The sequence below is a fragment of the Triturus cristatus genome, chromosome 7 (genome assembly GCF_964204655.1).
Source record: "Triturus cristatus chromosome 7, aTriCri1.1, whole genome shotgun sequence".
Lineage (NCBI taxonomy): Eukaryota > Metazoa > Chordata > Amphibia > Caudata > Salamandridae > Triturus > Triturus cristatus.
This window is the reverse complement of record NC_140590.1, coordinates 1,053,423,012-1,053,437,834: the sequence shown is the minus strand read 5'-3', so window position 1 is coordinate 1,053,437,834 and position 14,823 is coordinate 1,053,423,012.

Here is a 14,823-nt window from a genome sequence, read left to right as displayed (position 1 = left end):
TTATATAATGTTTGAAGAGAAAGGTCATACAAATCAACAGCTAAAGTGTCCAAGGCTGATAGTTTCCAAGCAGCAAACTGTGGGGGAAGAGCTGTATCGTCGGCGTCCAAAAGTTTCTTATACCAATACCCAACCTCCTTTTTTATAGGGTTTACATTTTGAAGGCAAAGCTCAATTTCCCAATTTCCACCACTAACCTCTTTCTCTGCTGTATACCAGGAGGCCAATTGTAGATGTTTAAAAAGAGCTTCCTATTTTTGATCTTAATACCTCCCAAGGTTGGACTCCGTCTGAAGATATAAGATCAGACCAAATCGCGATGCCAGCCTTTTTAATAGGCAACGCAAGACTATCCTCCAGGCATGCAGGTAGCCCGGGGGAATCCCAGATGGGAGCAAATTCAGAATAGTAGCCGATCCCCCATTTACTTCTAACCTTATACCACACTTTAAAAGCTGCTTTTAAAACTTTCAAACAAACCTTTTTGAAAAACCTTGGAGCCCCAAACTTATATAGAAAACCCTCTCCCCCACCCTCGAACGTGGCCATTTCACTCAATATCTTCCCCCAGTTGGTTTCCCCATTTATAATAAGTAGCATCCAAATGTTTTTAAACTGAAAAGCAAAAGAGTACCAGAGCAAGTCCGGGAGAGCAAGACCTCCCCAGGAGCTTACGTCTTAGCTTCTTCCAGGAGAGCTTGGCACTTTTATTGGACCAGATGAAGCTGCCTATTTTGCCTTGGATTTTACTGATATCCTTACCGGGAAAATGAAGGGGGATGGTACTAAACAAGTATGTCAGTTTGGGCAAAATGACCATCTTTACCAAATTGACCCTTCCGTATATAGTCAGAGGTAAGTTTTTCCATCTTAAAAAGAGATGATCTATCTCTTTAGACACCTTCTTCAAGTTGATCCGAGGAATATCGTCTAGATCTTTAACTATGGTTATCCCCAGGTATCTGAATTCCTTACTTATTCTGCCAGGCCAGTTGTTGATGTTCCAGCACATTACCTCTGTCTTAGAGGAATTGGCAAGATAACCTGAATATAAACCAAATTCCTCCAAGAGAGCTTCCACTCTTGGTAGTACCTCCACTGGATTATTAGTATATAGCAGCAAGTCGTCTGCATATAGGGCTAACTTACTGCTATATTGATGGACACTAAAGGGAGTGATTAATTCATCCAATCTTAAAGCTTGAGCAAGAGGCTCTATATATAGATCGAACAATAAGGGCGAGATGGGACAGCCCTGCCTTTTTCCCCTTGTTATGTTAAAGCTTGCAGTTAACATGTCATTTAGCAGGATTACTGCGGAGGCACCCTGATATCAGCTGATCAAGGTCTGTATAAAGATTGATCCAAATCCCATGAACTTTAGGGTTTCCCAGAGGAAGACCCAACAGACCCGGTCGAATGCCTTAGCTGCGTCAAATCCTGCCACAGCCAAGGGTTCCGACCGGGCCACCGCTAGATCTATACTACCTATTAATTGGAGCATCTGATCCTGAATAAATCTCCCTGAGATAAAGCCATTTTGATCCGTGTTTATCAGCTGTGGGACTAGCTTGACCAATCTCCCTGCCAATACACTCATGAAGATCTTATAGTCGGCGTTAAGCAGGGAGATTGGTCTATATGAATCAGCTTTAAGGTGGTCTTTTCCCGGCTTCAGGAGGAGAATGATCGTAGCCTCCTTCCAAGACTTAGGAACTCTACCTTCCGGACTGTTGATATAGTTAAATAGTTCGCACAGCCTTGGAACTAGCTCATCCTGGAGGAGTTTATAAACCTCACCTGGAAGACCATCAGTCCCCGCAGCTTTGTTCTTCTTGATCGTATTTATATGCAGCTTTATCTCGCTCTCAGCTGTTCATTTTCAAGACAATGTATTGATTACCGGTGAGTCTGTAGAGAGCCATAACATGGTTTTGAAGAGGGTGTTGGACAAAATTGCTGAGACAGGATTGGCACTCAGGAAAGACAAATGCAAATTTTGTGTTGAGGAAGTGGAGTGCTTAACACTTTGTCCAGTTCAGGAATGAACGAAAAAGGGATTTAGTGGAAGCCTTAAAAAAAACTCCAGCACCAAAGGATAAAGACCAGTTGAGGTCCTTTCTAGGACTAGTCAATTACTATGCTAAATTTGTTAAGACGTTTGCTGAAAAGACCGAGCAGATGAAGAAACGTTTGAGGAAAGGATGTACATTTTCACGGATGGATGAACAACAGATATCGTTTGACAACATCAGGCAGGAGATATGTACGGCCAAGGTTCTCACTCCTTTTGATGAGCTTTCCGTCCGCCAGGCACACCGCCTGCCATCCTGATCTGGCGGGCGGAAAAAAGCCTTACGATGGCGGTGAACCCACCACCAGCAGCCTGCCGGTGGCGAGTTCACCCGCCATTGTAATCAGGCCTATAGTCAGGAAATCGAGATGTGTGTGTCAAAGTGTGTATCTGACAGCGCCCCAATATCTGGCAAGCTATGGACAATCCCATTAAACATGTAGCAAAGTTTCTGGTGATCCACACCCTCTCCAACAATCCGCACTGCCTGCTGAGTTACCTCTCTGCAGTCTGACCGGAGTAAGATAACAGTATGTAACTATTTTAATAGCTGTGTCTATGCTGGCTATATTGCCTGCTTTGTGACACACTCTGTAGTGTATCTTTTCCCTGCCTAGTTACCTCTCCTATCTCTTTTGCCCCAACGGCTTGATGACTGAAGTGGCTTGTTAAAGAAGAGCATATAGATCTGAAGCAAGATGGCTGTCTGAATTCTTAGTCACCAGCCACCTCTCAAAGGGGGTAAGTGACCGCTCCACATCTGGGTGCACCAACGAGTGGGTGACCCAATGATGGAGCTGAAAGTAACGCAGCCGCTCAGACTCCAAGAGACCAAAGTCCATGCAGAGCTGCTAAAAGGAACCAGGGACTCCAAATTCGAATAGGTGCCCGATTGATCTACGCCTATTGCTTTCCCACACCCGGAAGGCCATCTGCTCCAATCCTGCTGTAAAGGCAGCATTAACCAGAAATGGCTTCCACTGGAATAGCAAGAATGTCAGGGCCTTCCGTGCAGCGACATGATCCCACACCTCCAGGGTCGCCCTAGTGATCGTAGAAGAGTATAGCACTCACGGCAGCTGTGCTCAACTTAAAAAACTGGATTTTCCTCAGATGATCACACAAAGTAATGAAGCTGAGCCGCTTGATATTAATGTAAAGGATTGGGGACCCCAAAGCCCCCCTCTACAGTGGAGCAATAGCTGCTTTCCTGATGCATACAGGGCCTTGTCACACCCAGGCAAAGCAAGTATACTCCTCTTGTAGAGACTGAAGCATGCTGAGCAGGTCCCCAAGCAAGAGAGCCTGAAAAAGAAACAGGCCTTTCGGAAGAATGGTCATTTTTAGTGTTGCAACCGTGTCCAACCAACAGAAATGGTAACTCTTCCTTTAGGCTTGGTCTTTGCATACCTGCAGATTCTGATAATTGATAGCCACCGTCTCCACCACCGTCAGGGCTATTTGAATCCCCAAATAAGTGATCGAGGAAGTTGAAAATTGCAAAGGATTTTGGCAACCAGCAACTGCAGCGTAGTGTGCACCGCCGTGAGGTTGAAAGTCTGCAATTTCTGAAGAGTAATGCAGAAGCCAACTTCCTTCCCAAACTCCTCCAGCTCCGTGAGAAAGAGAGGCAGAGACCATAATGGGTCATAAAGCACCACGATCACATCATCCGCATAGGGACGGACACTGTGTTCCTCCCCTCCATAATGCATCCCAGTGATATTTGGGTTGTTTTCTGTTTTGCACTCTGTGGGCCATAGGCTCCACATAGAGAGCAAAAGATGGGGGTGACAGTGGACACCTCTGTCTGGCCACCACTCTGCTGATAGGGAAGGTGCGGCGATCTGGCCATTAATCTGAATCATCACCTGTGGTCCACTATAGTTGCTAAAGACCCAGGCACAGACCCTCTCCTCGAAGCCAAAGTGTTGGAGTGTTGCCTCCAAGTAGGGCAAATGCACCTGGTCAAAAGCCTTCTCATCATCCATGTCCAGGAGCATTATCTCCCTCCAGGAGCGGTGAGATTTCTTCACTAAATGGTTGATTTGTTTAGTAATATCACTACATTGATGATGAGGGACTGTCAGGGGGGATCCTGCAACGAGTTGAACATTTTATAAAAGACATTTCCACAATGGGACAGTCCTCAGTGATATCAGTACCATTTGGGGCCAGGAGCATGTCCACCCTAGCCTTCTGTCTCTTGGCCTGAAGCTTGTTAGCCAGTAACTGCCCGCACCTGTCATCCCCCAACATAAAAGAAATGTTGCAATCATAGGAGGGTGTATTCCACCCTATTTAAGAACAGCTCACTCAATTGCATGTGAGTTGCCAAAGCTGCCACCCAATCTGTGGGGGCTTCAGCTCCTTCACTTCTCTCTGTAAGCCCTTACTCTTCTCCCGGCGGATTTTATAGCTTAAATTGCTATCAATTCCCCATGAGTCACTGCTTCTAAAGTCTCCTAAAGCACGGAGTTAGAAGTGTCTGCAGTGTCGTTAATAATTAGAAAATATTAGATTGCGCACTAAAGGTGTTGCACCGTGTCAGGTCAGTGGAGCACGCTCTCTTTCATACACCACGTGGGGGTAGGCTTGTTGCGGTTGAGGAACACTTAGCATTAGGGAAACCGCTGCTTTGTCTGAAAGGGACCTCGGCTCAATCTCCATTTCCTCCACTATGGTATGGACCTCACTCGAGCCCAGACAATAGTTGAGCTGAGCATATGTCTTATGGCATTGTGAGTACAAAGTGAAGTCTTGTGTCTGGGAATGTTTTTCCCTCCAGATATCCAGGAGACCCATCTCGCTCAGCCAGTGTACCCCTTCCCTCAAGAGTGTCCCCATTGGCCCAAAGCACTGCACCGATCGGTCCAGATCCTTACTGAATTTAAGATTAAGGTCTCCTCCTATCAGAACACAGTGTCCTAGGAAGCCATCACTTCAGCTACAGCATGCCTAAGAAATTGCTTCTGACTTTCATTGGGAGTATATAAAGAGGTGAAGGAGAAGTTGACCCAGATGCATCCTATACACTAGAAGTCACTCCCTTATGTCTCCCACCTTGGTACCCACTGTGTCCCGGAAGGAGCAAGAGACCAGAATGGCCGTCTCTGCTTTTTTAGTGGCTGCTGAGGAAGGACCCTGGTGTCCGAAGGCTTGTGACTTGAGCCAGTGCCAATCTCCAGCTGCCAAATATATTTCCTGCAGGAGACAGATATAGGCCCAAGCTTGTGACAGGTAAGATGAGACCGCTTTGCACTTGGTCAGATTGTTGAGACCCTTCACATTAAGGGAAAAACCTTCTGGTTAGCATGGTGGAAATGTGTATTTATGGAACGCAAAGCCAGTGGGCCTGAGGACAAATCGAGTCTCCCTCACCTGACACCTGTCAAAGCCCAGAACAACCCCACTCACTCTGGGACTGTACACACCTTTAGCTCCTCTGGAGCGTGAGTACCCCTATGGAAGGGACCCCCCTCATCAAAACGGAAAAGGACTCAGCCTTGGCAGATGACCATGCATGAGCCTGGTTCAGAACCATCCCATCAGGGCTTCTGTCAAGAAGTCTATATGACTGCATGAATTAACAGCATGAAGGACCCCTTTGCAGCTTGAGCACTCTACCATGAAATATCCCAACTGTAAACAATAAAAAAAACTTGTCAGGCAGGGTTACTCCATTCCAAACGTGACAGATCTCCCATCCGCGAAATTGCAATTCGATTATATTCTATGGAACTTGTAATAATGCGGATGGGATATCTGTCAAGTTTGTGATGGAGTATCCCATCTGCCAAGATCGTAATCAGGCCCTCAGTCTCAATGAAACATATGGCACAGGACAAATCTAGTAATGTCTCGAAACACTACCAGGTCAGGTGGCCCATTAGAGTACCTCCAACTCCTCCAGGAAAAAACCCCGACCCAAAGGCCGGCAGCCCCACTGGTCAAAAGAAAATCAGACGATTTGGAGGCCTCCTATGTCCTGTCCAACACAGCCCACTGTTCCATAGCTATAGTCTTTAGATCCAGTCACAGCCCTCTAGGGGAAGCCGGACTCTTTTGCCACCAGAAGCACTTCGTGGTCTTGCGAGAACAAGGGCTGCTCCTTGGGGTTAATTCTTCCACGGCCTCAATGTTTCACAGATCGCATGCCTCGGAGAAGGAACGAAGCTGATATGGTTGTCCTTCCCAACAAAGGTTCAAAGAGAACGGGTGCCCCCAGGAATGAAAGATGCCTTATTCCTAGACGAAGGCCATCATCGGCCTGAAGGCTTTGCATTTCTGGAGGGTAAAGGCAGAATATGTCTTGAAAGAGAGCCAGCTTATGCCCTCTAAATTGTAGAGGAGTCATTACTCTAACCTTAAGGAGGAGTGTCTCCTTAAGTGGAAAATCTTGGACGCAGACCAGGATGTCAGCCGGACATGCATTTTCCGGGTGCAGTTGGCCTACTCTATGGACTCTGTCCATAAGGCCCTTTGTGTTTGATGGAACAAGGCTCACACATATTCTCCAATTTCTGTTCCCTCCGCTTTTGGTTGGTGCACCACTAATTCGAATATTATTCCTTAATGATCGATTCTCCAGATATTTACATGAGCTTGGAGATCAATCTGTTGGCCACGGAGGCACAGCACCTCCTGTTGAAGCTGTTCGAGCTCATCATTGTGTCCGGCTTTGTGATCCTCCAGAGCAGATACTCTGTTGCCCACTTCAGTCAGGTCATAGTGGATATCTTTCAGATGTTGGGAGAAGTCTTTTTTAACCGTATGAATGTCTCACCGCCCGAGGAATATGAACAAAGCCTTCAAAAAGGACCGCGTCAGCAGACCTTGACAGGCACTGATTTACACCTCTTGGTACAACTGCACAGGGGGTTCTACACTGTTGATCTTCTGGCTGGCCTAGTGAGCAACTCTTTGAGGGACCTGTCTTTCTTTGCCAGGGCTGCCACCATGCCACCCAGGTATGTAACCTCCTCCATCAATGGGAAGCCTTTCTGTTGGGTATAACAGGTCTCTTCACTAGGAGGCACAACCCAGGTAAAGGAAAGACCCCGGAACAAGTTGAACACTCTCTGTATGAAAACGTGCCCCGGCATTGGAGCAGTCAGTCTTCACCACTACCAGCTTCCTCTATGCCCCCCGTGCTGTCTAGGGCTCCGTACCCTGGTGCTGTGGCTTCCAAGAAGTAGAGGACACCGTCAGAGGGCACAGCCCAGCACTATTCACAGAGTTCCAATCCTGTAAAGAGTCAGCAGGTCTTCCCTGATTAATAGAGATGCAGCGCACCCAGTCACTTTCATTTGGCCCCCCTGAATAGCTTCTCACTGCGAGGTCAGAGTGATGCATAGTAGAATGTAGAAGCCCTCTCCAATTGCCTCCATTTTGAACAGCCCCAGTGATTACTCTGTAGCACCTGCTGCCAGCCACCAGGCAGTCCCTGCTCTGGTTCGCACGCACTACCAGGGGCCAAGCCAGGGTCCAGGCAACACCCAGGAGCACAACAGACTTACCCCTTCATTGCTGTGATCCCTCACTCTGGAGCCCAGACCCCCTCATAGGTCCCCATCTGAGGTTGGAACTGCTTCTTGAACACAATGTGAGGGACCAGTCTCACATGTAGTCCACAGGCACCAAACTCCTGGGCCCATTGCCAATAGATGTGCTGAAGGCATGAGGGTCTGTCTTGTGTCCCTTGCGCCCCGTCGAGTCATCAGGCACTGTCAGATGTTATTGAGCAGTTGAGGCTCCTCTTGATGCCCTCCCCACACTAGTCCAATCCTTCTCACAGTACACAGAGCGTGGGGGATCCCCAGGTTCCTGCCCCTTACGGCTGACCCGTGGGTGAGGCGTCTATGGTGATGTAAAGGTCAGCCTCAACAGGGAGCCCCACTTCTGCCTCCCTGAGTTAACTGCAAAGTCCAGGGCTCATGTCAGCAGCAAGAGTCCTGCCATATTCAGGGGCAGTGTAGCGCTCAAAGACCCCTCGCTCCCAGAGTCACCAATGCTCGCAGTCTCCAAGCACTGGTCTAGGCAAAATGGCAGTCCCTCGACTCAGGCCGCCAGTCCTGCTCAATCACCTCCATTTGCTTTTCATCCATCTCCATTCACTGCTTGCGGCAGTTCCTGGCAGTGTGCCAGGCCTCCACTTACAGTCTCTCTGCCCCTGGCTGCTGCTGAGGCTAAACCCACTCACCCGCACAAGGCCGCTTCAGCCAGCTCTATTACTTCACTCAGCGCAGCAGGGCCTCCTCTCCTTACTGCCTGGACCTGCAGAGGGGTGCAGGCACCAAGATTGAGGCTGACCAGGAGTCCAGGACCCATCTGACAGCGACCCGGAGTGCTCCCCGCTGTCACCAGCTCTGCTTTTCACCCTGGGACCCAGGCTGTACTCCAGGTATAAAGCTGGCAGACCCAGACTGGCTGCAGGCTGCGGTTGGATGAGAAGACACGTCCTAGCTGTCCGCCATCTTGGACACACACCCCAACCAACACTCTTACAGTAAACAGAGACTGTAATCTCCTATTTCTTGACCAGGTTAGTATTATTGATCAAGAAAAATTGGAATAGTTGGATGCTTCTGAGTATATTTGCTGAGACACTATGACTGGCATGAAGGAAAAGATTCTGAAGAAATGAATTAGAACTGACTAGTAGCCATGATCCTCATATACTTATCTGCGGCTTTTGATACCATAAAACAAGGTCTGCTTCTCACCATTAAGGAATTTGGGGATGTATTTTGAAACAGGGGCCTAGAATTTACATGCTATTTGGAGAAGCCAACAGGATCGCTTGGGGCAATATACACCTTCTTTCTCACTGGCTTGCAGAGTCCACAAGGGTGTAGCTTTATTTCCACCCTTCAACATTTGGATGCTAGCCCCTTGTCATATATGATTGAGAATCATGTACTGTAGTATCAGATATACACCGGTGACACTCAGGGACATATTTTCAAGCCCCTTTCGTCACCCCAATGTCACTTTCAGTGACATTGAGATGGCGATAGGAGCTTCACCTTATTTACAAGGCAGCATTAAGCCACTTAATGTGGCTTAATGCTGCCCTATAAATAAGGCACCCTTTCACGCTGTACTCAGCATGGAAAGGGAAGGCAATGGGTGCTGCAGTGGGCGTTCCACTGCAACACCCATTGATTTTTACACTGCCCCCTATTTACAAGGGTTGCGTAAATAGGAGGCAGCACCAAAATTAAGACCAGGGAAAACCTGGTCTTACCCTGGTCCAACAAGGAGAAATACTTTATTTCTCCTCGTTTTTGCAGGTCTATGTGTGCTGCATTGTGCAGAACACATGGAAACAGCAAATTGCCATTGATTGTGTATGTGCAGGAAGGTGACCCTTCCTGCACATAAAAAATCAAATAAAAAAATTATGTTTTGCCACTTCTGTGCGTGCTGCAATTAAGCACCACAAATAATTGTTTATGTACAGGAAGGGCAACCTTCCTGCACATAAGCAATCCTTTCTCCCAATGTAAACACTCTAGCACTATGGTGCAAAGGTGCCTGCATTGGCACCACCCAGCTGAACTTAGTGCCAGCTCTAGGGGAAATGCAGGGGTGCGCCGTATTCTTGTGAATACGGCACATCCCCGCGTTTTCAGAATGGAGAAGCGTGGCCTTAGCAGTGTTTGCTTAACGCTACGTGTCTCCATTCTGTTGTAAATATACCCCTCAGATTCTCCTACCTCTACATGAAAGCTCTGATGAAGTTGCCATAGCGCCTGCCTGCCCCGAAGCAGTCAAGGAATCGACGAATGCAAACTACCGTTGTGTCTCCATTGAAGGAAGCATAGGTACTGGATTGGCAAAGCAACCAACATGAAGGTACACTTGGGCTTCAAATCATGGATCATTCTAATGTGCTGAAATACCTCAGGCAACACCTTTGAAAATATTCTCAAACCCAAGATGTATTGGGAAAAAAATATCTTCCTTCTGAAATGCAACAAAATTGCTTTTCTCTGAAAAGCCGCAATGATGCATCTGTACCGAATGGAATATTTATGAAAGAGCTGAATCTACTGTCAATGTTTTATTCTAAAATCCGTAGAATAACAACCACCTTCTCTTGATGAAGACCATTTGTTATCATTGATTTCCATGTTAAGCTTATAAAAATTAAGACCATTACCGTTGATCAAAACCTTATAACATAGATGGAAAAGGCATAAGGGGTTCATCATGTTGGTACTGCAGAATTATTAATTTAGATTGTTCTTCTGCAGCCACATTTTCTTTGGACTTAAAAACCACTACAAAATCGGGGTATGTCCCAAGCATTACTCAGGACACTATGGGGGATATTTACAATAAAATGTCGGTGCGCAGTGCTTCGGCAAAATTGGCTCTCTCACTTTTCCAAAATGTGTTTTCCCTAGTTTCAGCACGCAAATAAAGTGCTGTCTCATTAAGTGGACCCATCTGTGCTATTAATAATTTTTTTTTACAAGTTTTATATACCGCAAACTGGACCGAAAGATATCAGGTATCTAAGGCTCGACATGAGGACAAGTTTCGTTATAGATGGACACAATCATTTTTGTTAGGCACGGGGAGATTACGTTATTTTTCCAGAATCACCGTATGTTAAACGTCCCCGCCGAGACGAACCAGGTTCCCCAGCTGTTCCCCACCTTCGAGGTCGCCCGCTGTAGCCGTAAGGCTACATCCTCTCTCCCTCTCGTCCTATAACGAGCACATATGGGCAACCAAACACAACCCATGTGCATTTAAAAGCACGCAGCCATTTTCATGCACACAGAAGTGTATAAAAGAAGGCACAGCCACAGCAGCCCCCTCTTGTTTTCACTGCGGGAGATGATACTGAGTGGGAACAACAGGTACTCTGCTTTCCAATTGGAGCAGCGAGCGATTCATTGATTCCCATTTGCACAATAACTACTTTTGGCTTTTTCGTTGGCAATAACTACTTTTGGCTTTTTCGTTGGCAGCAATGGTAGCACCTGATACCACAGTGCTGCTTTCCTCCACTGTGCTCCTGGGGGAAGTGGTGGCTGTCTCCACCACATTGTCATTGCAGCATATTAATTTATTATATTATTGTGCGTAATAGCTATTGGCTTTGTAAGTGATAATGCCTTTTAATTATATTTTTGTTTTTAAAACAAAAAAAAAGGCATAATCATTTACAATGCCAATTGCTTAAACTCTTGCAAATGCGAGACCTATTGCATTGCAAATGCTTGTTTGCAAGTGCGGCGTATTTTGTAGAGGACAGCTGCCTCGATGTAGAGTGAAACATGCATGTCTAGACTCGGAAATCGTGAATAGTTAAAAAGTTTAACTTTCAAGCTGGATGCAAGAATACATTTACATGTGGGCAAATCTACACTGGTAAAATGACTTTTGTGAACAGGGTCGTTTGCATTTACCTTAGTACAATGTTACATCATTTCTAATTATAGGAAGCAAAATCTTAACACGGCTTCGATATCTGCAACAACCTCCAATTTACTATTAGGCCCTAAGAACAAAACTATTCGTCAAATAGCTGTCTGTAAGTGTGAGAATTGTGTGATTTTCCCAGTCGTTTATACATTCAAGCAGATAATTAGCCGCCTGCTGCGTAAATATCGGAGAGTTCGGGCACCAAATAAATTGCTTTTGCCTTTTATTGTCAAATTTACTACAGCCATGGTACACATGCTCGACTGATTGAACCACATAAACCCCCTGCAGCTACAAATCCTTCACACATTCCAAGCTATCACAGCTCCGGAATCTGGGCTGCATAAAAAGTGATTTAATAAACTTTCTAGTACTATTACATTTCAATAAGCTGTGTACTTCAGGCACCCAGGCACTTTTTTTAATCATAGATTTCTACTGACCTCTGAGCCTCCTTTCAACTTTTCTCTCCTTATACATGTAGCATCCTCCCCAGCCCGGGAGCAGAAAAAGCCATAACTGGAGTTCTGGTTTCCACATCTTTATTCTTCAGCATGCAATCGTTAACTGAACACACTGCATCACAAACTTTATTGAGCACACTCAGGTACACCCACCAGATGACATAATACATCTAAGGAGTCTGCCGAGGACCACTAGAGGCCTCGTTCACACAAAAACAGGACACAACTCCTCCTTTGCTATATAAAAAGTAAGAAAAATATATACACATCCATATATTATAACTCCTAGATGAGTCACCGAGGTGCTCACACCAGTCTTCCAGATCTGGTTGCACGAGATAGAGGAAGGGCGCCTTCATCTGGTAATGTAAGCGTATGCGCTGCCTCAGCTGTGGGTGCGATGGATGCGAGGGACATGTGCGAGGGAGAGTGAAGTGAAAGGCAGATGTCTCAAGGGAAGGTGGATGTTCAGCTGGTGGTTGACGTAGGAAGGTCATTGTTTGTGGAGGGCTTTGTAGCTGTGTGTGAGCGTCTTGAACTGGCATCTTTCTCTGGAAAGGGAGACAGTGGAGGTTTCTGTCGTGAGGAAAGATATGGGTACACCTGTGGAGGTCCAGGATGAGTCTGGCTGCTGTGTTCTGTATTGTCTTGATTCTTCTGAGGAGCTGGGTGGAGATACCAGTGTAGAGTGCATTGCCATAGGCAAGGGGGCTGGTGATGAGAACTTGTGCGACAATCTTTCTGGTGTTTACTGGGATCCATCAGAAACTTTTGTGGTGCATGTGGGGGGTGTGGAAGTAGGAAGAGGCAACTACGTTGACTTGTTGTTTCATGGTCAGTTGGCTGTTCAGGATTATGCCAAGGTTGCGAGCATAGTCATTTGGCATGAGTCTGAGTACTTTCTGCCACCAGCTGTTGGCCCAGTTGGAGGTGATTTTTCTAAAGATCAGTTCCTCAGGTTTGTCGGTGTTACGTTTGAGGCAGCTGTTTCTCATCTAGTTGGCTATGTTGGTCATGGCGTTGCATAGGTTGGATTTGGTGCTGGAGGGGTCCTTGGTAAGCAAGACGACAAACTCAGTTTCTGCGGCATTGGAGATGACGTTGAGTCCGTGGAATGAGATGATGTCTGCAAGGGGTGTCATCTAGATGTTGAACAGAGTGGGGCTGAGGGATGATCCTTGGGTACACTGCATATGATGTTCTTGGGAGTGGAGGTGAAAGGAGATAGACGGATGCTCTGGGTGCGTTCAAAGAGGAATGAGATGATCCACTGCAGGATGTGTTGTTGAATGCCTATGTTGTGAAGTCTGTCAATAAGGATGTAGTGGGTTAGGTAAACCTCGTTTACCATGCATGCAATACAATGCATGACATTACAACGTGGTCATTACAACGACTGCATTGTTACATTGCATACCATTACAATGCAAGTCAGAACAACGACTTGCTGTAGGGGGCAGAAGGTGTTGGATTTAAAGTCCAACTCCTTCCCTACTGTTGCACAGACTGGAGTTGGAATAGTGAATTATACTATTCCAAAATCCAACATTCCCCTACACCAAGTCATTGTAATGACTTGCGTTGTAATGGCACAGGAAGGACATTGTGCGATGTAACAACGCGATCGTTGTAATGACCGCGTTGAAATGGCATGCATTGTAAACGCATGCGATGTAACGTGGCCTATTGAATGGGCGATGTGTCAAATGCTGCAGACAGGTCAAGGAGAATCAAAGCAGACACAAGGTGATGATGGATGTAGCGCTGAAACTTTTCAGACACACACCCTCAGTCACAGATCTGGGTTGAATCCATCATCGTTTTTTAGCTCCCTTCACCACCCCAGTTCCGACCCAGCCATATGCAAATCAGTCTTGGCCCTGTGCCTCATGGGAACAGTCTAGCCTTATCTGCCAAACCAGGTTTCCGTGGACCAGAAACAAGCATCCTGGGACTGGTTTCGGAGTAATCAAAGCCACTATTTCTCCTTGGTCAAGGAGGGTTCTGATGTCGTCAGCTGCGGCGATGAGTGAGGTCTCGTGCTATGGTTGATCCGGAAACCTGACTGTGATGTGTCAAGTAGTTGGGTAGATTTGAGGTTGCTGGGATTGGCTGAGGTTTTTTTTAGGAGGGGGTCTAATGTCTGAATGATTTCTTCAGTCTGAGAAGGATGCGGTGAAGATAGAAGCCTTGAGGAGGTTAGTTAGTACAGGGCTGATTAAGTTGGATCTGAGTTTGAAGAGCTGGTGGGGGCAGGGGACAGTGGGTGCCCCGGAGTGCATGGAGGACATGATGGTCATCATAGTCTGGACGTTGAGTAGGGACCAGGTAGTTATGGCTGGGTTGTGATTCGCTGGCAGGATGAGGTTGTCAAGACTAAGTGGTTTGGGTTTAGGTTTAAAGTTGTTGTAGATGTTGGCAATCTTGCTGTGGAAGTAATCAGAAAGTGAGTTGCAGAATTGTTAGGAGGGACATACTGTGTTTTCTACGGCCGTCAGGTTGGTGAATTCCTTGATGATTTTGAATAGTTCTTTGCTGAGGTTGGCTGCGGCGTCGATGCAGCCTGTGATGGCTGCTCTTTTGGCCTCTTTCATGTGCCGGTTGTAGTCTTTGAGTGCTGTTTTGTGTGCAGCTCTGTCAGAGGAGTCCTTGGTGATACGCCATCACTTCCTGAGTAGTAGGCAGTTGAGCTTGGTGGTTCTGAGCTCTGGGGTTTACCAGCTGCCTTGTCTCGGTGATTTGGTGGTTTTTTACAGTTTCGGGGGCGACTTTGTCGGTGCATTTGCTGATCCATTTGGAGAAGTTGTGGACAGCCTGGTCGAGGTTGGCTGACGTGTGGGT